General features: G+C 41.4%; 1 long non-coding RNA gene across 1 annotated transcript in view; it reads left to right on the top strand.

Annotated features, from left to right (window-relative positions):
* LOC132209817 (uncharacterized) overlaps positions 1-1,403 on the top strand; it is a 54,680-nt gene extending 53,277 nt beyond the window's left edge. Inside the window, exon 3 of the long non-coding RNA XR_009445937.1 lies at positions 677-1,403. This is a non-coding gene — a long non-coding RNA (uncharacterized LOC132209817). The remainder of the gene's footprint in view (positions 1-676) is intronic.
* Positions 1,404-24,422: the final 23,019 nt, after the last annotated feature.

Raw genomic sequence — 24,422 nt, 5'->3', positions numbered from 1 at the left:
CTCTGAAAGCAGGATTTCAATATGCAAGACTCAAGTCAGATGTTTGTTAGAATACTCTCCACTTGACTGGATGAGTGCAGGTTCAACAAGCAAGTGCTACACAGTCTAAGACAAAACTTTCCTGGATGCTGTCTGACTGGATGCGCTTTTCCAGCTACCTCCTGTAGTGGTGCACACTGCAGTGACTTACCAAGACTCCTTTCACATTGGCTTTCAAATCCACAACCTCTACCACCTCGAAAAACAAGGGCACCGTTTGCAAGGGCACAATGCTTCCTTCAACACTTCTCTCCAACACGACTGTGAAATGAAACTGTATGACTGTTCCTACATTGTCATTGTTTCAAAGTCCTTGGACTCCCTTCCTAACAGCAGTATAAGGGTTCCTCCTGCAGTGTGCTTTGAGAAGGAGGCTCACCAGCACCATCTCACGTGTAATTAGGATTCCATGATGAACATTGCCAGCAGGCAAAGTCACTGTGGATCTGATCTTTGTTGCCTCTGTCTTCTCTGAGGATCTTTTGAGGATTTTTTTTGGCATCTTGCAAATGGTAACATTGCCCCTCATCCTACAGATTACTGATGCCCTCTTTGCTAGAGCTGGACAGCAGACTAATTGAATATGACAGGTATATAATTGGTAAGGTTCTGTAGTCATTGTTGGATTTTACTGCAGGTGCATCATCAATGGAACTCATATAGCCTTCAAGGTATGACAGCAACTAATCTATGAAAATCATCAACAGGAAGGACTTCCCTTCTCACTGCATCTAACTCAAATAGAGGAAGAGATTCCTTCACGTGTGCACTCACTTCCTTGGTATCTGCCACGTTCTCTTCAGCATTTGTCCTTCGAGGCTGCCTCAGGTCTTCACTCCAATCCCCAATGTGCATGGAGAGATCTTATGGGGAAAGGAATATCCCCTTAAGTGATTTCTACTGATCTCTCTGCAGGGTACCCAGGCTCAGAAATGACCAGTGGCACTTTCTTCCCAAGAGAACGACTGAGCAGATTATCAAGCTTTGGAAGAAACGGCTGTGGGGGCTGGAATGGTTGAGTGGTGCCTTCCAATTTTCTCTTGGATTACTTCAGTTTTGACACGGTGCACTGCTGTATTTATGAGGACATTGAGGTCCTGGAAGGAAACCATTCATCAGGAAAGGAGCAAGAGGTGAAAGAGAAGGAAGTTTTGAATATAAAGGGAAATGCAAAAAAAGATTGCCACCTCTGAAGCAAAACAAGCTGGTTTAGCCACAGCATGGATTATAAAAAGCTTGTGATGTTGTCACGACATGTGTGGCCTCCTGATTCAGGAACAATTCGAGTGGGTCGCTCTGACCCAGGTTGTGGGGCATGGCATTGGAGGAAATCTGAGATAACTGTGCTGGCACCTGCTATGGACAATGCAACTTGGAACAACTAAATGTTTACTGTCAATGATGGCAACGTATTTGTCTCGAGGTTTACTACTTACCTTTTCACAACCTCAAATCATTTTGTTGTCATGGCATCATACTGGACTTGAAACGTTAACTCTATATCTCTCTGCATCAATGCTGCCAGGCCTGTTGAGTTTCTTCAACATTTCCTGTTTGCTTCAGATTTCTAACGTCTGCTGTATTTTGTTTTTATATCTTTTTGAATTGTATGCCACACTAAACTGAGCTGGTGGTGCAGTCTGATTGTGTTATATATGAAAAAGAATGTTGTTCCCACATTTTTTCATCTCAGATGTAGCAGAAAACATATCAAGATTGCTATAGGTAACACAAAGTTTGTTTTTTTTGCAAATTTTTGTTTGAAACTATATGTAAAGAGTATCCTATAGTAAAAAATGTTTTAAAAATGTCAGCTTTTGTGCTCCTGAGATGCTGCTTGGCCTGCTGCGTTCATCCAGCTTCACACTTTGTTATCTTGGATTCTCCAGCATCTGCAGTTTCCATTATCACTAAATGAAGTTGCATTGGATACACCAATGGCAACATCAAGAATGTAGCATCAGTTAATAACTAAGTTGATTGTAAAATAATGTTAGTTGGATTCAATAAAACATGCTAAACTTGTCATGTTTGAGTAACTATGGAATTCAAAGGTCAACTTATTGCCAGTGAATGCTAACCATTTGTATTTCATCTTGTTCTACTTCACTGCTACTTTTCAAATAAACTCTGCAAATATATTATAATCATTAGACCACAGATTAGACGAATGACTGATTCAAACTGAACCAGATTCTTTACAAATACTGATCTTTGCATCTACTCATTTATTATATTTATATTTTTAAATTATGTTTCTAAGAATCAAACAATAATGATTGTGTATACATGGTATTCCTTCTTATAATTCAAACACAATTTAGTAAAACTTCAGTGATGCTGTATTGTACCCCACCAGTAATTACAATGCTATCAGGCTGTACTATCAGGGTTCCATTTATCAACACTGTCTCACTTGAAGCTATAGCTTGATAATTAGCCATCAGGGCTAAATCCAAAAATAAACACATACATTAACGAACTGTTCTATTTTTACTTTACTGGTAAACTGCTCACTAAAATTAATTTTATTTTCCCATATTTGATTATTTTATCTATGATTGTGCTTGACAATTAAAAAATGAAATTGTTGCATTACATTGATATGCCTGCTAATTTGTGTGTAAATTGTAACTTTGGTTGTCTCACTCGTTTCTATTGCATGCCATATTTGTAAGTAATAAGTTTAGTTGTTATATTTCAATACTTTCTATATTATCAGTCGGATGTCTAGACAATCGTAGCTACCTACTGTAAGGAAAAATGGACCAGATTTTCTGAGGAATGGAAATCATTCTCTTTGTTACATTAAGAAAGACCTCTGCATTTCTGATTCAAGATTCTGATCAGCGCCCCTTCAGACATGCAGAGCTTACTTTAAATCTGACAGGTTTCTCATAATACAGGATAGTCAGGGCAAACGACACTTCATTTTACAAAGCAGTGAAAGTGAAGTGCTGTGGATGCTGAAAATCTGAAACAAAAACAATCAGATCACTTCTTCAGTTCCAAAAAAGGATGAGATTGAAATTGAAATTTTAACTGTGTTTCTCTCTCCACAGGTGCTGCCAGATTCTCCAGCAATCTCTGCTTCTCAGAACAACAGCAGCCATATTCTGTAATTTTTGCAGACAGCTTCTTTGACAGCTCCAGAGAAAGGATAAATACGTAAGGTCATTGTGAATTTAGGTTACCAGGAGGGTAGGTTCCAGATGGGTAAGGGTACGGGTGCAAGGTTGATAAAATGCCAAGTAAATAATGTGCTTGGTAGGTAATGTGCCATTGCCCAAGGTGGGAAGGGGGCCAGTTAAGTGATGGGAGATTCCGAATAGGTCAGGGCGATGTCACATCCAGTAGATATTTTCGGTGGGTACAGGGGATTTATCCAGTGGAATCTTCAATTTCCCTGACAATTCCCCGAAATTGTGTTATGTCGGGAATTCTGCAGTCTCCCCACGTGCAACTCTCATCTCTGTGGAAGAAATGAAATCTGAGTCATTATTTTCTGTGGGTTCTTTTTTCTCACATAGCTAGGGTTTATTGTGAATACTGCCACTAAGTGATGCAGTGATGCAAATGGGCACAGATATAGCTTGGCAGTGGAACGGTAGCTGCCTGGAACAAAGTTGGCACTGGCCATATAATCACAAAGCCCCGAGTGTCAGCTCACTGAAAACAATGGTCATTTCACTTCCCACTGCAATGATATTAAAAAAAATTCAGTTTGAAATCTAAAACCTTGTGCAAAGAAATAGCTCCCTGATTTAATGGACACTTTCTGTTCTTGTGTGTCCCAATTATTGGAAAGGGGCTAGCTTCATGCTGCACACTGCCCTTCTGTGAATGATCTCCTGTCAGATTAATGGGTTTCTACTTCATGTACATTTAAGAACCTTGAAGGAATGTGATGAGGTGCCTGTGTCACTGAGTGTGGGGAGCTTTCCCATTCATAGAAGGAAAGCTCATCACAGCAAACATGCAGTTCATGGCATTTGTACAGGTGCGAGAGCATCCTAGTGAAGAAGACTGAGTCTCAGCGATGTTATATCACTGGCACATTCCTGCATACTCTGGCGACCATTTTGTCAGTCATTTGGATTCAGAGTAATTTCTCCCTTCCCAGCTCCTCAAAGCAAGAGTCAACAATGAAAAAGTCGTCTTCATTGATACTAGTGCCTCAAGGAACAGTTTCAATCAAGTCTGATGAGAAATTCAGAAATAAATTCAAGCAATGCTTGCCAATATTGGAATATTTTGTTCAGTAAATGCACACTTTTCATTAGTAGCAGGTAAGTTGTTGCATTCAATCTTGAACTTTCAAGAAAAGGTTAATGATTGCCTGCTGCACGTGTGAATTTTATGGCACATTGTGGTTGGAAAAATAGATGGTGGGCCATAAATTAGGGCACTGGACCATTCAGCCTGACACCATCACCCAAAATAGTCTTCTGCCTCCTCCCATTTCAGTCTTCAGAGTTCCCTCCACGAAACCCTAGTCCACAGTTCAAAAGTCCCCAACACCATTTCCTCATTCTACCGTTCCTTACCATGCAAGTGCAGCATTTGCAGAACCTCCCTTTCTATCATCTAGGGCACCAAAATTCCTCCTAAGTGAAACATGATTTATTTGTACCTTTTAAATGGCTTAATATCCTTTATTTGTGACTCAAATGCACTCCATAACTTCGGTGAGACCAGACACCAAATTAGGTAATCACGTTATTCGACATCTCCATTCAGTCTTCAAGCATAATGCTGAACTTTGGCCAGCTGTCATTTTAATTCTCTGTTCTATTTCTATTTTGACATCTGTGTCCAAGGCCTTCTGCATGGTTTCAGCGAAACTCTACAGAAACTTAAGGAACATCACTATATTTTTCAAATATAGACTCTACATTGTTTTCCACAATTTCATAACACAACCAGTGCCATATACATCATAACCATATTTTCAAGCAGCAACTATTCATGGAATCATCGAATTTCTGCAGTATGGTAGGAGGCCATTCGGCCCATTGAGTCCACACTGATCCTCCCAAAGAGCTTCCCACCCAGACCCAACCCCTATCCTATCCCTGTAACCCTGCATTTCCCATGGTTGATCCACCTAGTCTGCACATCCCTGGACACGATGGGTAATTTAGCATGGTTAATCCACCAACCTGCACATCTTTGGCCAGTGGGAGGAAACTGGAGAACCCGATTCGTTCCTATTGGTAATGATTCTACTCTTGGCATTTACACATCCTCTGGACCTATCCTTAGTGTTTTTCACTTGTCCATTGATATCCCTTTTGCCTTTCTCCGACATCTTTTTGGTCATTTTAATCCGTCCCTCCTGTACTTTCGCAGACCTTCCCTCTTCCACTGCTACTGTAATTGCATAAAATCTATTCCATCTGTAACTTTTACCAATTCTGATGCAAGGTCATTGACCTAAAATTCTAACCCTTTTTTTTGTCAGCAGAAGCTGCTTAACTGGCTTAGTGTGTCCAGATTTACAGCTTCTGGAATTTTTTAATCTTTTGACTGTGTGCTTTATTGTTTATGAAATAAACAGTAGTTTTGTTTGCCATCTGTTCTATTGTATTATTTAGTTTTCTGTTGCTTGGGGCTATAAATCTTGATGCATTCCAACAATATACAAAAGCTGTACAACTTTTAATAAATAAATACAGACTCATTGGTAGCATAAATAGCAGAATGGGAGCTTGATATTTACATATTGTCATATTCTCGAGCTATAAAGAATTTTTCTATTTGAAAATATATGTTGTCAAATTGGTAAATTGTTGCACATCTGGATAAATTTAAAACAAAATCAATTGCTGTCAACAGATGGAGAATACCTACAAAAAGACTAAAGACAAAAGCGAAAGAATATAGGATGGCATGATAGCATGGTAATTAGCACTGCTGTCTTGCAGTACCAGGGAACTGGGTTTGATTCTATAAATTACAAGGTTTGAGGAAATGTTGTAGTGATAGTTGCTCTAAGAAGTACAGCATTGAGCTGAACATTTTTTTTATATCCTGTTCACATGCCTTCAAGTCAAACTAAGTCGTACCTCTATCTGCTTAGTATGAGATAAGTTATGGATCTTAGGATAAACACACTTCCTTCTTTCTTGCAGGAGACACTAGTTTAGAACAACTGGGGAACTCACACCACCTGTGTACATCGTGTTCGTTCTGGAAGAAACTATTACCGATATTATGGAAAATAGTTACTTCAGGAACATCATTACTAATGTGGATAGTGAGCATGTTCTGCATTATTTTGACCATCTCATTGTTTTTTCTTCCTCACTGGTATTTCACCCTTACACCCTGCGTATGACAAGGGCAATTGTTTTCAGCAATCACTCATGTCTGTCTGCGTATGCTTTACCAACAACGTTCCTTTCCTATTAGATCCTGAAAGACGAGAGGGTACAGAGGGAGGAGGCGAGGATATCTCTCCAAGGTCACATTGTTATGATCAAGGCTGGATGTGTGTACCGTTGCTCTGGTCCCATTACTCCACAGTGACCTTTCCTCAGAACTCAACGTTAACTCTGTTTTTTCTATCACAGAGGCTGCCAGACTTACTGAGCTTTTCTAGCATCTTTGTTTATATAAGACTATAGCAAGTCTTAAACAATAAGATTGATCAACAACATTACTTAATAAATACAGTTACTGGTTTATTATCGTAAGAAAACTTGCTCAATAAAGATGCAAAAAAACTGGCTGACCGAAAAAGTCAGAACTACAGCAGTATAAATGTTTCTCCCTCTAAAGACCAACAACACAAAAATGTATACGTACATCCTTCAGGGAAAAAACAGACTGTTCTGCAGAGATTAACTTCCCAAAAAACACTTTGGTCAATAAGTTATGCTTGAAGGTCAAAGGATAAAGCATTTGTTGCTGTTACTTTCAAGCTGATGTGGTGAAGTCACGAATCATGCAACTTTGTCTCTAACCTTTGCAGACTCAATTTGCTCATGAAACACAATCTTGAGTTGTTCCTTCAATCACTCCTTCAAAACAGTAAATAGGTTTCACACACTGAATTCAACAAGTTTATTTTCTTTCAGAGACTTGAGAAATCAGATGTGCAGTTTTTTTTTAAGAATCTCTACTTCAACTTAATTTCTTCTTAGCAGCCTTCTCTCCACCGAATCAGATAAAGTAAGAATCTCTTCATTCAGCCACTATTTGGAACAGCCCTTGCAGAGATTGAGAGCAAATCACTGTTTGTATATCCAGAGTGAACTTCCAATAATCTGTTAAAAAAAAAACAAAAAGCAAAACAACTGCAGATGCTGTAAATCAGGAACAAAAACAAAGATGCTAGAAAAGCTCAGTAGGTCTGGCAGACCCTCGACCCGAAACATTAACTTTGTTTTGTTCCCTTCATAGATGCTGCCAGACCTGCTGAGCTTTTCCAGAAACCTGTGTTTTTGCTTCAATAATCTCTTTTAAAGATACCACTCTGAGTGTTTCCTCAAGGCTTCAAATAAATCCATTTTCCACAATCCTTTAATGAAGTCCACTAAGCAATATTAAATATAAAATATATAATACTTGTGTAACAACATAAATATGTAAACAGCACAGCTATAATTTCACCTCTATTATCAGACAATAATAAATTTAGAAACCGAAAGAACTGCAGATGTTGTAAATCAGGAACAAAAACAGAAGCTGCTGGAGAAACTCAGCAGGTCTGGCAGCATCTGTGAAGAAAAAAAATCAGAGTCAACGTTTCAGGTCCAGTGACCCTCCCTCAGAACAGTTCTGAGAAAGGGTCACTGAACCCTAAACATTAATAACTAATTTAGGCCCAACTAACATTCACCATATGGTTAGGCATTTATCCTTTTGGAGTTCACATTGGTTTCTGAGTTTGTTTACGTAATAACAGTGAAAATGAGTGGGGTTTTATAGGCGTGTGAGCTCTGTGGATTATGGTGAGAGTTATGGAACACTCAGGTGAGACATTTTGCGAAACCTATCCTGACTCAGAAACATCTTGTGTCACCTTTCATTTTTGCTGAGCAGTGAGGCACGCTTTTCACTAGGTGTCAGTGAGTTGCCAATTCAGGGGATTATTGCTCATTAAATACATTTTTAATACCCAAATCATCTCACTAATCTTCCACTTCCTACTTTACCAGTTACCGAAAAAGCTAGACATTAAGGAAACCCGATGTGGAAATTAGAGCAGCTACCTGGTGATCTCAGCTTGTTGCTGGCTGTGCGAAACCACAGCCAAACAGCAACCCAGGGCACCATCAAAACGTCCAACTCACACACAGCCCTTACCCACAGACACTGGCAATCGATATCATGACCAACGTTTCCTCTGAATTGTACACCTGCACATGTGCCACAGCTGTTTTGACTTTCCATGCATGGCGATGAGCATGCTGGCATGGATTACAACATGGGCATCTGCTTCTGGAAGTCTCTGCTGTCCATGTACAAAAAGGAGAAGTTAGAGGGAAGCTGCTCACGACCATCAAGCAATCTCTCTGATCCAGCTGCAGGCTGCTCATGAGGCAAGCCTTACAATTTTCAGGGTACCCCAGTAACTAAAATTGAGAAACCCATAGCAGGGATACTTTGTGTGTATGGACAGGCTCCCAGCTCACAGACTGGACCAGAATGCATCTCAGGACCGCTCACTTGTTTTCACAGCACTTGCATGTTTTTGAGCCTAACTGTAGGCTTGCACCATCCATGCCTCACCATGCTTGTTCACACCCTGGTACTTCAACCATTGCCACAGGCTCTCAGTAATACCAAATTGATCTTTGTGTCGACAAATAGATCGGTTGCTTGTCAGGTAGGGATCTGTTTAGTAGCGGAGGATGTCCAGGGTGTTGCTGCGATGGCAGAGATTGAAGTACTGCACACTGAGATGTCAATTGAGCAACTACACTGTTTGCCAGCTCCCTGTACTGTACGTTATCAAACCAAGTGAACATTTTGGAACTGAGTGGGGCTAATTCTCAGTCAAGTCAAGAGGGCCACCACTATCAATCTGGTGTTGCCAGTATAGTCAGCTATGGGCACAGACTGCACAGTGTACAGGGGCTTGAGCACAGTAGGTCATATGTTTAAGCTGGTCACAATCAGGAGACCTGTGCGCCAGCAGACTGGGCACTGGGCAGCGGTCAGTTCTGTAAGTGGTGGCCAAGAGAATAATCAGTCAGGGAGCTGCACAGACAGTGGTCAGGGTATAGTCAGTTTGGTCCAGTGGCTGTGGGTCAAAGTAGGTCAGAAGGTTGGGACAAATACTGTTCCTGGGGGATACATTCAGCAGTCCCTAATGTGGGGGGTGGGGGCCAGTGAAGGAATCACTGCCAAAAGGTTTGGGGAGCCAAGTCTGTGAAAGCAGGGTGGTGGTTGGAAGCAAAGACATTTGTGGAGGTAGGAACAAAGGTGGTGGTGGGGGACATCATAAGGTGTATGAAGGTAACGCAATGGTGTCAGAGGGCGTGGCAGACTTTGGGAGGGTGAATTATTGACAGTGACCACCACCATGGCCTCCAAAGGACCAGTGTGGAGGAGCAAGGTGGGGATCTTTAAGGTGGAAAGTCAGAGTTCAGGGGTGGGAAGGATAGTTATAGACCAAGTTTAATAGAGTAGATCGGCACATAGTGGGAATCGGCTGTTGAAATAGCATGATGTAAAAGCGAAAATGGGTGTTCTGGGAAGTATCTGCTGACTAGTCACAGCCTAGTTTCCATCATGAGATGCGTTTAATTATTTTTGGATTTGTAAGAAATAATAAATTGATTCTCAATTCTTCTTTTGCCTCTACGATATTCATATCAACTCCTGCCATTCTTTCTCTCTCTTTATTGGAAACTTTCTAGAAATGAATGCTACACATAATATTACATAGAACATTACAGCACAGTACAGGTCCTTCGGCCCTCGATGTTGTGCCGACCTGTCATACCGATCTGAAGCCCATCTAACCTACACTATTCCATATACATCCATATGCTTATCCAATGACGACTTCAATGTACTTAAAGTTGGCAAATCTACTACCATTGCAGGCAAAGCGTTCCATTCCCTTACTACTCTCTGAGTAAAGAAACTACCTCTGACATCTGCCCTCTATCTTTCACCTCTCAATTTAAAGCTATGCCCCCTCGTGCTCGCTGTCACCGTCCTAGGAAAAAGGGTCTCCCTATCCACCCTATCTAACCCTCTGATTATTTTATATGTCTCAATTAAGTCACCTCTCAACCTTCTTCTCTCTAATGAAAACAGCCTCAAGTCTCTCAGCCTTTCCTCGTAAGACCTTACCTCCATACCAAGCAACATCCTAGTAAATCTCCTCTGCACACTTTCCAAAGCTTCCACATCCTTCTTATAATACGGTAACCAGAACTGTACGCAATACTCCAAGTGCGGCCGCACCAGAGTTTTGTACAGCTGCAGCATAACCTCTTGGTTCCGGAACTCGATCCCTCTATTAATAAAAGCTAAAACACTGTATGCCTTCTAACAGCCCTGTCAACCTGGATGGCAACTTTCAAGGATCTGTGTACATGGACAGCGAGATCTCTCTGCTCATCTAAACTACCAAGAATCTTACCATTAGCCCAGTACTTTGCATTCTGGTTACTCCTACCAAAGTACATCACCTCACACTTGTCTGCATTAAACTCCATTTGCCACCTCTCAGCCCAACTCTGCAGCTTATCTATGTCTCTCTGCAACCTACAGCATCCTTCGTCACTATCCACAACTCCACCGACCTTCGTGTCGTCTGCAAATTTACTAACCCATCCTTCTATGCCCTCATCCAGGTCATTTATAAAAATGACAAACAGCAGTGGACCCAACACCGACCCTTGCGGTACACCACTAGTAACTGGTCTCCAGGATGAACATTTCCCATCAACTACCACCCTCTGTCTTCTTTCAGCAAGCCAATTTCCGATCCAAACTGCTATATCTCCCACAATCCCATTCCTCCGCATTTTGTACAATAGCCTACTATGGGGAACCTTATCGAACGCCTTGCTGAAATCCATATACACCACATCAACTGGTTTACTCTCATCTACCTGTTTGGTCACCTTCTCAAAGAACTCAATAAGGTTTGTGAGGCATGACCTACCCTTCACAAAACCATGCTGACTATCCCTAAACAATTTATTCTTTTCTAGATTATTATAACTCCTATCTCTTATAACCTTTTCCAACACTTTACCAACAACTGAGGTAAGGCTCACTGGTCTATAATTACCAGGGTTGTCTCTACTCCCCTTCTTGAACAGGGGAACCACATTTGTTATCCTCCAATCGTCTGGCACTATTCTTGTAGACAATGACGAGTTAAAGATCAATGCCAAAGGCTCGGCAATCTCCTCCCTGGCTTCCCAGAGGATCCTAAGATAAATCCCATCTGGCCCAGGGGACTTATCCATCTTCACACTCTGTAGGATTTCTAATACCTCTTCCTTGTGAACCTCAATCCCACCTAGTCTAGTAGCCTGTATCTCAGTATTCTCCTCAGCAACATTGTCGTTTTCTAGAGTGAATACTGTCGAAAAATATTCATTTAGTGCTTCCCCTATCTCCTCTGACTCCACACACAACGTCTCACTACTATCCTTGATTGGCCCTAATCCTACTTTCATCATTCTTTTATTCCTTAAATACCTGTGGAAAGCCTTAGGGTTTACCCTGATCCTATCCGCCAACAACGTTTCATGTCTCCTCCTGGCTCTTCTGAGCTCTCTCTTTATCAAGCAATATACAATGCCAATAAGCAGATCAGGTTCCTCAGTACCATTGGTGTAGTGAAGGGCCATGACTCAATTAACGACTTATTGGATGCTCCAATGAGGATAGCCCTGATACTTTGAGCTTTATGAACACCAATTAACTCTGAAAGAAAAACTGCCCAAGGTACCTCTTACATAAATCCACCTCCTGGCTTTATATATACTTTGAGATGCTGAGAAACATTCCAAGTAGCCGTTGAATTAAATACTCTGATCTTCACTTTCCCATTCAAAATTTTCATGTGATATTTTAACCTCAGGTTTGAATTGTGTGAGAAATGAAAGCACAGATCTTAATGGAGGTGGCACCAGAGGGTAGAACCCAACCTGCCCACAGGAAGGAGGTTGGTCCCTGAAACATAAAAAGGCTGCGTGACTTAGATTTTATCTTGCTTCTGTGTTCAAACATGGTTGGCAAGGTTTCGTAACAATCAGAAAACCTGCCAGCTATAGAAGGAAGAGGGTTATTATATGATTGCCTTTCCAGCACTGCTCTTGGTCCATGAGGAGAAGTGCCTCTGGAACGTTACTGAAGGCCTCAACAAAGTGGCCCCTGGATGCTCTCCATCCAGGGAACTGTCCCAGTGTAGTCGGTGAAGTGGGCAGTGTTAAGTCACGTCAGGCTGGCAGCAGCAATCCAGCGAATAATGTAGCATCAGTCAGGGAGCTGCAAGCACAGCACTCAGAGATCTGGTCAGTCAGGTCTAGAGGCTGCTTGTTAAAGTCGGTAGGACTGGGGCTCATGGAGTTCTGGGAGTATATCTATTGATTATTTAGGCAGTTTTCAGGAATGGAATGGCAGGCGTAGCAGGAGGCTCATTGCTGAGAGGTGTGGGGGTCTCAAAGGAGAGACATTTACAGCAATGGAGATAAGCAGGGTGGCAAGGGTAAGCCTCAAGGTAAATGGGGGGAATATGCAGAACAAATGGAAGGTCATGGTGGGTTACAGAAGGGGGTGTTAGTGACAGAGGCTATCACCTCTGGCCTCCACAAAGGGAACATAGAAGAGCAGATTGGTCATCTTTAAGATATAACACCAATATAACTGGGGAGAATGGAGGATAACAATAGGCAAAGTTCAATGTGGTGGCTCTTCACATGGGCTAGTGAGGAATGAATCAAAATAGGCTCCTGGGGTAAAGTGAGATAAAAGGGCACAGGAAAACTTTAGGCAGGGTTGCCTCGCAACCAGGCAGGGCCCAGTGTTGATTGTGTGCACTGTGATCTGCCATCATTTGCTATTCTCTAGATGCTGAGTGCTATTAAAGTATGGCTGGGACAATATCAAAGTAGGCAAACTCTGTGTCAGGTTCACGTGTGAAAGTGTGAAATCTATGTTCAATGGACACCCTGGACATGGAAGGAATATATGAAAAAGCCATTTGCCACCCTGGCTACATTTAATTTGCATTCATTTCATCATCCATTTGCTAAGCATGCAGAGTGAAGGCGTTTAGGAGTCAGATGCTGATCAAAGGCAATTTGCAACATGCCTTTGGTGCTTGAAAGTTGAACATTGGTATCTCAATAATTTTGAAGTAGACAATAATTACATTACTAAAGGTCAATGCTGGCCAAAAGTTTGCCATTATTCATGCACCTTCCTCGGGAGCAATGGGAGCCACACATCATCTCTTCCTTATCTGTTATGTAAGTACAATGATGATCTGCACTGAATGCAGTGAGGAGTTTAACATTTGCTATGGTCTGGGGTAGATAATGTATCAGCGTGCTGCTGGTCCTCCCTTTTCAATGTTTTGTGGTGTCACTCAGCTGGCATGGAGCCTTCACCAAGTTGCTGCCCATGCTGAACTGGAAGGTGGATGGCTGGTGGAGACATGATCCTCACTTTCAAGGTGCAGTAAGTCTGTGTGGAGAGGCATGATCAGCCAACATCAGCACAGAATGCCATTGGTGATTCTTCTGAGATCTGAGAACCTCTTTCACCCCTTCTGCTCCCAATTTATGGTCATTTCCACCAAGGGTCCTGGGCTTATTTGGTGGTAGGATATTGGTTATTATGGCTGCCTTCCTAAGAAGGAGAAGACAGATGCAGGAAGATCAGGCCCAAAGCCAAGTCCAGGAGAGGCAGCAATCCAGCATGGAGGGGGAGGAGCACCCAGCATAGGGAGAGGTTGCAGATGCAGGATTCCCACAGGGTGCATGGGATGTGCAGGAGGCCAAGAGTTTGTTGGCCCTGACTCCATTTCCTGGAAATGGGTAAGGCGCAGTGTCAACACGGGTTCTGTATAGCCCAGGACCCTGTGACAGAACTTTGCTGGATGTGGAGCATGACCTGAGAGCTGCAGGAGTGAGAGGCCATCCTCTCCCTGTCACCATGACAGTGTTGCCACTCTAGCGTTTTTTGCCACTATCTCCATCCACAGAGTGATGAGTGATCTATGTGGGATCTGTCAATTGTGCAGCCATTAGTGCATCAGAACAGTGACCGATACCATCTATGTAAGGTCATTGCCAGTTCATTTGTTAACCTGTGATGATAGAAGGCGAAGGCCTCATGGTATTGTTGCTAGATTAGTCATCCCAGGACCTGGGTTTGAATCCTTCAACGGCAGATGATGGAATTTGAATTCAATAAAAAAATCTAAAATTGAGGGTCTTAATGATCACCATGATTCCATTGTCGATTGTCATAAAAACCCAACTGTTTCACTAATGTCCTTTAGAGAAGGAAACTGCCATCTTTACCTGGCCTACATGTGACTCTAGATCCACAATAATGTGGTGAACTCTTGACCACCCTCTGGGCAATTAGGGATGCGCAATAAATGCCAGCCAAGCCAGCGACACCTTCATCCTGTGAATGAATAATAAGTAAAAAGGTCATTGTTGCAGCTTGGATAGAAAGATTCAGAAACATAACAAAATAAAAGCAAAATATTGCAGATGGAAATCTGACATGAAAAAACAAAGTGTCAGAGAAATTCAGTAGTTCTGGCAGTGTCGGTGGGGAGAGAAATCAAGTTAATGAGCAAGTCTCTTCATAACTCCGCATTTGGGATTTGGGAACATAGCTGTCTTCCCTCAGTGTAGGGTGCCATTGTTCACACATATGTGGCACAAAACTATGCCACAAAACTGTGGAGGTTATCAACAGGAAAGAGTGCCATTCCATTAATATAAAACAAAGAATTGTGAATGCGAGAGATCTGAAAACACATAAAAACAGAACTTGCCAGAGAAACTCAGTAGAATCACAGGACTCAAAACATTAACTCGGTTTCTCTCTCCACAGATGCTGTCAGACCTGCTGAGTTTCTCCAGCAATTCCTGTTTTTTGTGTGTTCCATTCCATTAATGTTTGGTTGATCACTATAGAACTTCTTGCAGGTATGTGCCCACTACCCTGGTAGCTGCCCCAGCTCTTACATCCTGGAGCATCCTCATGGACCTGGTGCATTTGGGCCCAGGGCTTTATGAGGCTAGTTACTGTGGGACTTGGGTTAACTATGGTGACCACGGCTTATGACACAATTGCACAACTCTCTGACTGATGCAGAGAGCAGATACAATGCTGCCCATTCCTCGACCAGGGTCATGGTGAAGCAGATGGTAGATCTGCTGAAGATGCAGCTCTGCCTCTTGAGTATGATGCCAAAATCTGGATGGCATTAGTCAGGGCAAATTTCAACCTCTAATCACTTTGTTTCCTTTTGCTTTTGCTTTTGGTATCTGGAAATAAAAACTCATGTCTGGAACGGTCCAACTTCATACTCCTATGTAATGTTCCCCTACTGGATAATGAGAAGTTATGGATCACAATGGGAAGTGGAGGTAAGGTATCTTTGACTTACACGTTCAGACAGAATGTGGACCTAGACAGGTAAATTGAGTAGTGTGGTGGCTAAACAGTGACTAAGGTGAGAGAATGGGGTTGTATGTGTGAGAGACTGTCAGCCATACCAGCTATGTGCTGTGGACAATGTGGCTTGGTGCCATGATGTTGAGGGTAAGGTGCAACAGCGGATTGCCAAAACTTGTCTGAGTGCATAGTAGCTTTGCAAAGATAGCATAGGTGTAAGAGATGTTGGTCTTTTGATGGATATTTATTGAGAAGCAAGTTAATCTCTGAATGAAGTGGTAAGATAGGGCTGGAATTGGACTTGATGGATTCCATAGGGGAATTAATATGATGGATTTGGTAAGATATGGCAAGAAAACTTACTATGCCCCGTGGTGAAGACAACACAGTGTGGAATAGTGTGGAGCTAGAGGAACACTACAGGTCAGGCAGCATCAGAGGGGCAGGAAAGTTGACGTTTCAGGTCAGAACCCTTCTTCAAAAATGTAAAATGCTCATTTCTGAAGATGGGTCCCAACCAGAACCATCAACTTTCCTGCTCCTCTGATGCACCTGGCCTGCTGTGTTCCTCCAGCTCCACACTGTGTGGTCTCTGACTCCAGCATCTACTATCTCCAAATGATTTATGCTCCTTGATGGAAATCTCTTCACTTGGACTTATACAAAAAGAATGTAAAGTTCAGCCAAAAATGTCAATCTATTCTTCTTAACCAGTAATGTGTTAACGATACAGAGTCTCCATATACTAATCAAATAATGGGTTTCTTACAGATCTTAGGTAGCCAGATAGTTTGCATCCAAGTGTATAGCTGATTTTTCTCTGATGAACACATGGGACTTAATTGTATCAATCATTTTTGTGGTTAACAGCATTTTGAGGTCTCTATCACCTGATCTCAGGTAAATGGCAATTTGCACATCAGTGGGCCTTAATGGCAGCACACAACTGCCAATTTGCAGGTTTGTGTTTCCAACTGAGTGCTTAATATTGGTATAATACATATTCTCAAAACTTTCTCCTGATCCTCAAAATCTTAGCAAATAAGAGCCTTATTTATTCACTAATTAAAGATCCTAACAGACAATAATTGATTCAAAGATGAGCACATGGTATATCTGCATTAAGTTGTCTGGTGTTGGGTCATTTTGACTTAAAGCTATATCTTTTCAGGGATTTTTGTCAGTGTTGTAGATTTATATTAAAGTAACTTCACGTCAGGTGTGATGTAAGGCTGGCATCTCCCCCTCCTCAACAACTCCCCCATTCTTCCTATGTTGCTTTTGAACTGGGTGTTGGTTAGCTCAGTTGGTTTGATGGTTGACTGGTTTGTTCTGAAGAGTGATATTGACAGCATGGGTTCCGTTCCTGCACCATCTGAGGTCACCATAAAGGACTTTCCTTCTCACCTTCCCTTCGTGCCTGATGTGTGGTGACCCTCAGCTTAAACCACCACCACTTGTCTCTCTGAGGAAAAGTCCCAAGACCAAAAATGTTAATTTGGCTGTCCCCTTCACAGATGCTGCCAGACATGCTGAGCTTTGTTTTTGTTCACCGTTCGCCTCTCTCTCTCTCTCTGTAATAATCTGGTAAGTTGGTTTTGAATTTTTACTACGCAAATGTGATTCCATGCTTGGAGTGTATGTTAGGATGAGGGAAGTGGACAATGGAATAGACAGACATGAAGAGAGGCAGCCAGTGGGATGATTGACTTTTGGGAGAAGCAGACATTGGGCGGGTTATCACCACCTGGGAGGGTCAGCCCAGCAAGTCAGTGAACACAATCTATGGTGACCTCAAGAATCAACGAATGAGAGATATGCAAGAGGGGCAGGAAATTAGGAAGAATTAACAAATTTCTTCAGTATTTTAAGTTCTTTTTTAAAGTTATTTCATTGACAAATATATTGATCAATATATGGTATTTAATCTGACGGAATATAGTATTTTAATATTTTTATCCTGATGGAAGCAGCCCTGCAGTAGCTAAATAAAGCTTCAATATTTGTTGTAATCGTAATATAATGTGATTGGTTGCAATGATTTTCTTAATTTTTTTGTTTAATGTTACTTTTTTCAGTAATGCAACAACTCTAAGCAAAGAATTTCTGCACATATTTGATAATTGGGGTGTCAATGAGATTATCTCTTTTTATTTCAGGAAACTAATTTCGAAGTTAAATAGTGATAGCATGACGTACCGATTAGTGCTGTGTAGAAATTTGACGTAAAATACAACATAAATTGTTCTGAAAATATGAAACATAGATACAATAATTTTACCACAAGGTATTTTTAATGCCGCAATGTCTTGATGTAGCAATAATCAACCAATGGAAATATATTCAGAGGACAATCATTATTAAGAATTGTTGGGGGGTGGGGGTTGGAGGGCGTGGAACCTGCCATCTGCCAACTTTTGTTGAGTCATTTATGAACAAGCTGGTTCATAATGAGAGACATCATATTCCAGTCATGAACACATCCTTCTGCTTAGCTAGTGTTATTTCTTAATGCGCATATGCTCCTCACTTGTACCATTGAAATGACATTAGCAACTCATTTTAAACACTGCATTAAAAAACTTTTCATTGGAATATTATTTCATTTTCTTCACTTGAGGACTTTGCAATTTATACTGTCTTGTGTTTAAATGAAGAATCCTGGAATTATCATTGAAATTATTGGGAAGGCTACCTCAACTACCAACCAGAATGTCAGCTGCATAGGAAATACTCCTTCTGTATTCAAACAACAATTGCTTCTGCCCTTTGTTTTCACATCAGGAATTAACTCATCGATGGTCTCACCTTTTCTACTGAAGAAGATGTTCAGTTGAATGTAAACAGTGCTTGCTAAGGGCAAAAGATTAAACACACTGATTCCAAAAACTTACCATGCTGATTAGAACCTGTGGGCTTTGGAAGGAGAGTTTACTAATTCACACTTATTTGATTAGAGAGATCAGACAATATATGGCTTAAATTACAAAATGAAATGTTAGATATGCAGAACCATTTGCAGCAGGAATTAATTGATGGTTAGTACACTTGACATAATTAGAAACACAATTTGTAAAATAACTTCATGTAAGACAGTATTCCCAGGAACCCATTTCTCTTTTATTCCAAAAATATGACTGCCTAGTTCTTCTATTCATAAATCTAATCCAGTACTTTGTTTTCTATATAAGACACATATATATATATATATTGATGCAAGCACAAGTTTACATGTAAGTCTAAAAACAAGCCTCAGCATTCTATGCCTATCCATTTACTGTTAAGATATTGCTCCTCATTAACAGCATTGTATAGAATCTGGGTTAATTGTCAGTGTCACTAATAATGGAGGTAATCATGTCACTATCAGTGAGTCAACACGCACCATATTGAACAGCAGGAGGAGGTTGGGGATTGTAGGGACAGTCATATCAGTTTGATAATGGTATCATCGGACATTAGTCTCAATTCAATAGGAAGCATTGAAGCTTGAGAACAATCAAAAGAAAAAGATATATGAATCGTTTGACAGAACTGCACAACTTTATCATTTTGTGTAATTAGGCTCAAGGAACTTTGGATCAGAATTTCCATTAATATTACATCATGAAATTTTAGTTTGATGATTCTAGAGGGGGAGAAGTTGCGAAGACACCCCATTTCCGTTTCAATGTTGTATATGTGGGACTTCTTCGCAAAGATCCATTCTCAATTAGGAATCTTTAAATTTGAAACAAGTATTGACCTTGAAACACTTAGTTTACAAAATTAACCTTCTTAAAAACATTTAATGTTGTGTGACTCCTCAGGCTGTAACTCGAAGTTGTTGAATATTTACTGATAGCTAAAGTAGTGGGGATTTGTTAAACTTGGGTGATAATTGCTGCATCGTCCACTGTTTCAAATATATTCCAAGAAGAAATCTAAAGTAATTATAGCTGATGAAGAGGGCCAAAGTATTTTTTAGGCAAAGGCAAAAGCAAAATCATTTCATTTCCAATCTGACATTGTGAAATCACAATCCTGAGACTAAAATAAACAATGACAATATATTAAAAAGAATTGGCAGGTAAGAACAATTTTGTTCGACTCGACAAATTGTTGTTACAAAGTAATGGAGTCTGTGGCATATTCAGTTTCCAGTTATGATAGTGACATTAGATTCATCTTAATACACAGGTTGAAGAAAGACTAACAACACTTGAGAGTTCAGAAGACTTGGAGACAACAAGGACTGCAGGTGCTGGAAGCCAGCGTCTGTAGGTGTGAAGCTGGAGCAGTACAGAAGGTTAGACAGCATCAGAGGTCAATGTTTCCGGCCAAAACCCTTTGTCAGGTGAAGGGTTTCAGCCCAAAACATTGACTTACCTGCTCCTCGGATGCTGTCCGACCTGCTGAGATTTCAGAAGAGCTGATTTTAAGGCTGCAAAGCAAATGATATCGCAAAACTATAAGGAAACATACATTTTGAATGTGTTTAATAATGTACTAAAGGAGGCATGCATTAAATAAATGCAACTTTTAGAGAAGATAAATTGGAAAGGTAACCTATAAATCATGACAATATGTAATCATAAACAAAATGTTCTCATAATACACACCAGGAAATGGACTTATTGAACTTTGCAGCAGTGGGATAGAAGCCCCCAGGGAGGAGGGGGGTAATGGGAGGGTTTGTGCTCACCCTGTCACCCTGATGTTGTGATATTAGGGAAAAAATTAGTGATGACTTTGCTGCTATGATATGGCAGGACCTGAAATGAGCCTGCTGACTCGATAATTAAAATGAACTTGGATAGATCTGCATGTGATTTTAGGTGAAATATTCAATTTAACTGAAATCCAACACTGGAACCAGAGATCTTCAGATCGCCAACCAGTTCAAGCTAGCAGCAATGAGGCGACACCTCCTCAGTGCTGCCTGTGATAGTCAGCCATTGTGAGATTGTTAATTAGTTTAGAAGGTGAAGAGTTTAAAGCAGAGGCAAATGTCAGTTAGCAACAGGAAACCTCTATGGTTAGCTGATTAAGGAGGTAGGCTCTCTATAAGGGTTGCAGGGTGGCTTCAGTATATGTTTAAAGCGGAAAAGCAGAAGTATGATTGAAGACAAAGCTGATTCCAAGCTAGCATATTAGAAGGTGAGAAACCAGTTCTCATGGGACTGGCAAATCCAATCTTCATGGATTATCCCAAGTAGGAGAATGAGGAAGAGTGAAGCTGCCTACAGATCAATTGCAGCAATAGCAAGAGAAGTCTAAAGCATGGGAATACTGGAGAAGGGAGCATAGGGCCATGCCATTGCCGTTCACATAAAGAAAGACCTCTCTGCTGGAGTGAGCATAATCAAACACCGTACAACGGTTTGCAAATTTCCAAGCAAAATCATCAGTGAAAACTTTTATCTCAGGGGAGGCAATCACCAACTCATGCTGTAGGATGAGCTATGATTTATGGGCTTCATTTCCAATCCCATGGCATTAAGATAATTTCCATGGCCACCGCCCACACCCCCAGCAAAAGCAGATCATTTGGAATGTGTATGGTTACTGTTTGAATGAAAGATGAAAGCTTGATTATTATTTCTGATTCCCAGTTGTTGTCTGACCTGCCAAGTTTCTCCAGCAATTTCTGTTTATGATTTGGATTTCCAGCATCTACAGTTCTTTGTTTCTTTTGCAGGATGAGGAACCACTTGCCCCAGAGGTATGGGATATGGAGAGATATGTAAGGGAGCCCTAGTATGTTCTCAGACATTTCTGCTTTCTGTAACCCTGAAGCACTTTCAGTGTCAATATGAAAATGTAACCACGTGTCAACTTCATTCAGCCCGCAGTTCATTACCAAGCTCCTTGCTTTACAATATACACTATCACATCTGAGGAGCTGACCAAATACAACCAGCTCCTATACTACCAGTTGACTGAAAGAGTATGGTTATAGCTTATTAGGTGACAGCAATTGCATTTTTGAACATAGAACATAGAACAATACAGTGCAGAACAGGCCCTTTGGCCCTCGATGTTGCGCCGACGTATGAACTAATCTAAGCCCCTCCCCCTACACTATCCCATCATCATCCATATGCTTATCCAAGGACCATTTAAATGCCCCTAATGTGGCTGAGTTAACTACATTGGCAGGTAGGGCGTTCCACACCCTTACCACTTTCTGATTAAAGAACCTGCCTCTGACATCTGTCTTTAATCTATCACCCCTCAATTTGTAGCTATGCCCCCTTGTACAAGCTGAAGTCATCATCCTCGGAAAAAACTCTCACTTAGACTCCTTCTGTCAAATGAGAACAGACCCAAGTCCCTCAGCCTTTCTTCATAGGGCCTGAGCTCCAGACCAGGCAACATCCTGGTAAATCTCCTCTGCACCTTACCCAATGCTTCGACATTCTTCCTGTAATGGGGAGACCAGAACAGCACGCAATATTCCAAATGAGGCCGCACTAGCATTTTGTACAGTTGCAGCATGACATCATGACTCCGGAACTCAATCCATCTCCCAATAAAACCTGACACACTGTAAGCCTTCTTAACAGCACTATCAACCTGGGTGGCAACTTTCAGGGATCTATGTACATAGACACCAAGATCCCTCTGCACATCCACACTACCAAGAATCTTTTCATTGACCCAGTATTCTGCCATCCTATTATTCCTCCCAAAGTGAATCACCTCACACTTATCCGTATTAAACTCCATTTGCCACCTTTCAGCCCAGTTCTGCAGTTTATCCAAGTCTCCCTGCAACCTGCAACATTCTTCCACACTGTCCACCACTCCACCAACTTCAGTGTCATGTGCAAACTTACTAACCCATCCACCTATGCCTGAGTCCAAGTCATTTATAAAAATGACAAACAGCAGTGGTCCCAAAACATATCCTTGAGGCACACCACTAGTAACTGGACTCCAGGCTGAATATTTTCCATCAACCACCACTCGTTGCCTTCTTACAGAAAACCAGTTTCTAATCCAAACTGCTAAATCTCCCTCAATCCCGTGCCTCTGTATTTTCTCCAATAGCCTACCATGTGGAACTTTATCAAAGGCTTTACTGAAGTCCATATACACCATGTCAACTGCCCTTCCCTCATCCACATGCTTGGTCACCTTCTCAAAAAACTCAATGAGGTTTGTGAGACACGACCTCCCCTTGACGAATCCATGCTGACTATCTCCAATCAAATTGTTGCTTGCTAGATGATTATAAATTCTATCTCTTATAATCCTTTCCAAAACTTTTCCTACAACAGACGTAAGGCTCACAGGTTTATAATTACCTGGGTCATCCCTACTGCCCTTCTTGAACAAGGGCACAACATTTGCAATCCTCCAGTCCTCTGGTACTAAACCTGTAGACAATGAGGACTCAAAGATCAAGGCCAAAGGCTCCACCACCTCCTCCCTAGCTTCCCAGAGAATTTTCAACCAGCAATAGTGACTTTTAGAAAACTTGTTCATGGAATGTCGGTGTCGCTCAGTATTTATTGCCCAGCCCAAATTGCTCAGACAGTAGTCAAGAGTCAACCATGTTGTTGAGGATCTGAAGTCACTCTTCGAATAGACAAGCTAAAGATGTCAGTTTTCCTTCCCCAAAAGGCATTAGCAAATCAGATGGTCTTTTTGCAACTATCAACAGTGGTTGCCTGGTTACTATTAGACTAGTTTTTAATCCCAGATTATTCACTGAATTCACATTTCACCATCTCTCTTTGTGTGATTTGAACCCATGTTCCTAGAACATTAACCTGGAGAATCTGGATTACTAGCCCAGTGGCTTTCTATTAAACCACCACCTTTGGGTGACTTAGATTGATTGACCCTGCTCTGTCAGACATTTAAGCACCCTGTTGACCCCAAGTATGCCTAAATTGTCTTCTGATATGCATACAAATGAGCTGTAGGTGTGTGATCTTCAGGAAGTGAGTGGTATGGAGGACTCACCCTACAGGAAGCTGAAGTGAAGATAAACTGCTGATTAAGCTGTCATTGGACTGGGATGACCTTGGCATCTGTCTTTTAGCTGCTTGAGGCCTGGAAGTCGCCAGCAATCTGAGGGGCTTCTACACAAGACATCATGATTACTGGAGGCAGTGAACACTTTGGCTAAAGGGGTGAGGATCCAATGTCCAAATTCTGAGTGTCCTGAACATCTTTCTGAAGTGCTGAGACCTACACGAGAGATTAAGGGCATCATATCGCCCTTACAAACCATACCTCATGTGGATCTCCAGATGTGCAGTGGTACAGACTTAAGCTCAAAGCTTCTTCGACTCTATTGGGTCTCCAATCTTGCAATCCACAATTGATTGGATGCCAGGATAAGAATAGAAAGATTTGCCATGGTTTGTATTCACTTACTCCTTGTTACTGGGTGCTCATTTCTCCTGCAGTACAAGGAAGGACACAAATTCTGGTACAGCACATAATGACAGCCCCTTGGCCCATGCTGGGACAACCTGAAACCCTCATGTTTGCAGTTGTCTCAAGGAATGTGAGAGGGTGAGCAAAATAATTGGCTGTCATCGAGATGCCACAATGCACAAGAAGGGCTACACTGTTTACTCATCATCCTGACACTTCTTAAAATCTAATTGCGTAAAATCCGCGTAGTCTAATATCTCGTATAAATAGCATTTAATATTGTTTTACAATGCTCCTAAGATGCATTTTGAGACATTTCACTAAGTTTAAAGGTGGTGTATAATCGCAAGATGACATTGGTTCTAAAGTTCATAAGATGC

The sequence above is a fragment of the Stegostoma tigrinum genome, chromosome 7 (assembly GCF_030684315.1).
Source record: "Stegostoma tigrinum isolate sSteTig4 chromosome 7, sSteTig4.hap1, whole genome shotgun sequence".
NCBI classification, from domain to species: Eukaryota; Metazoa; Chordata; class Chondrichthyes; order Orectolobiformes; family Stegostomatidae; genus Stegostoma; species Stegostoma tigrinum.
Note: the sequence above shows the minus strand (reverse complement) of the source record. Positions and strands in the feature narration are given on the sequence as shown.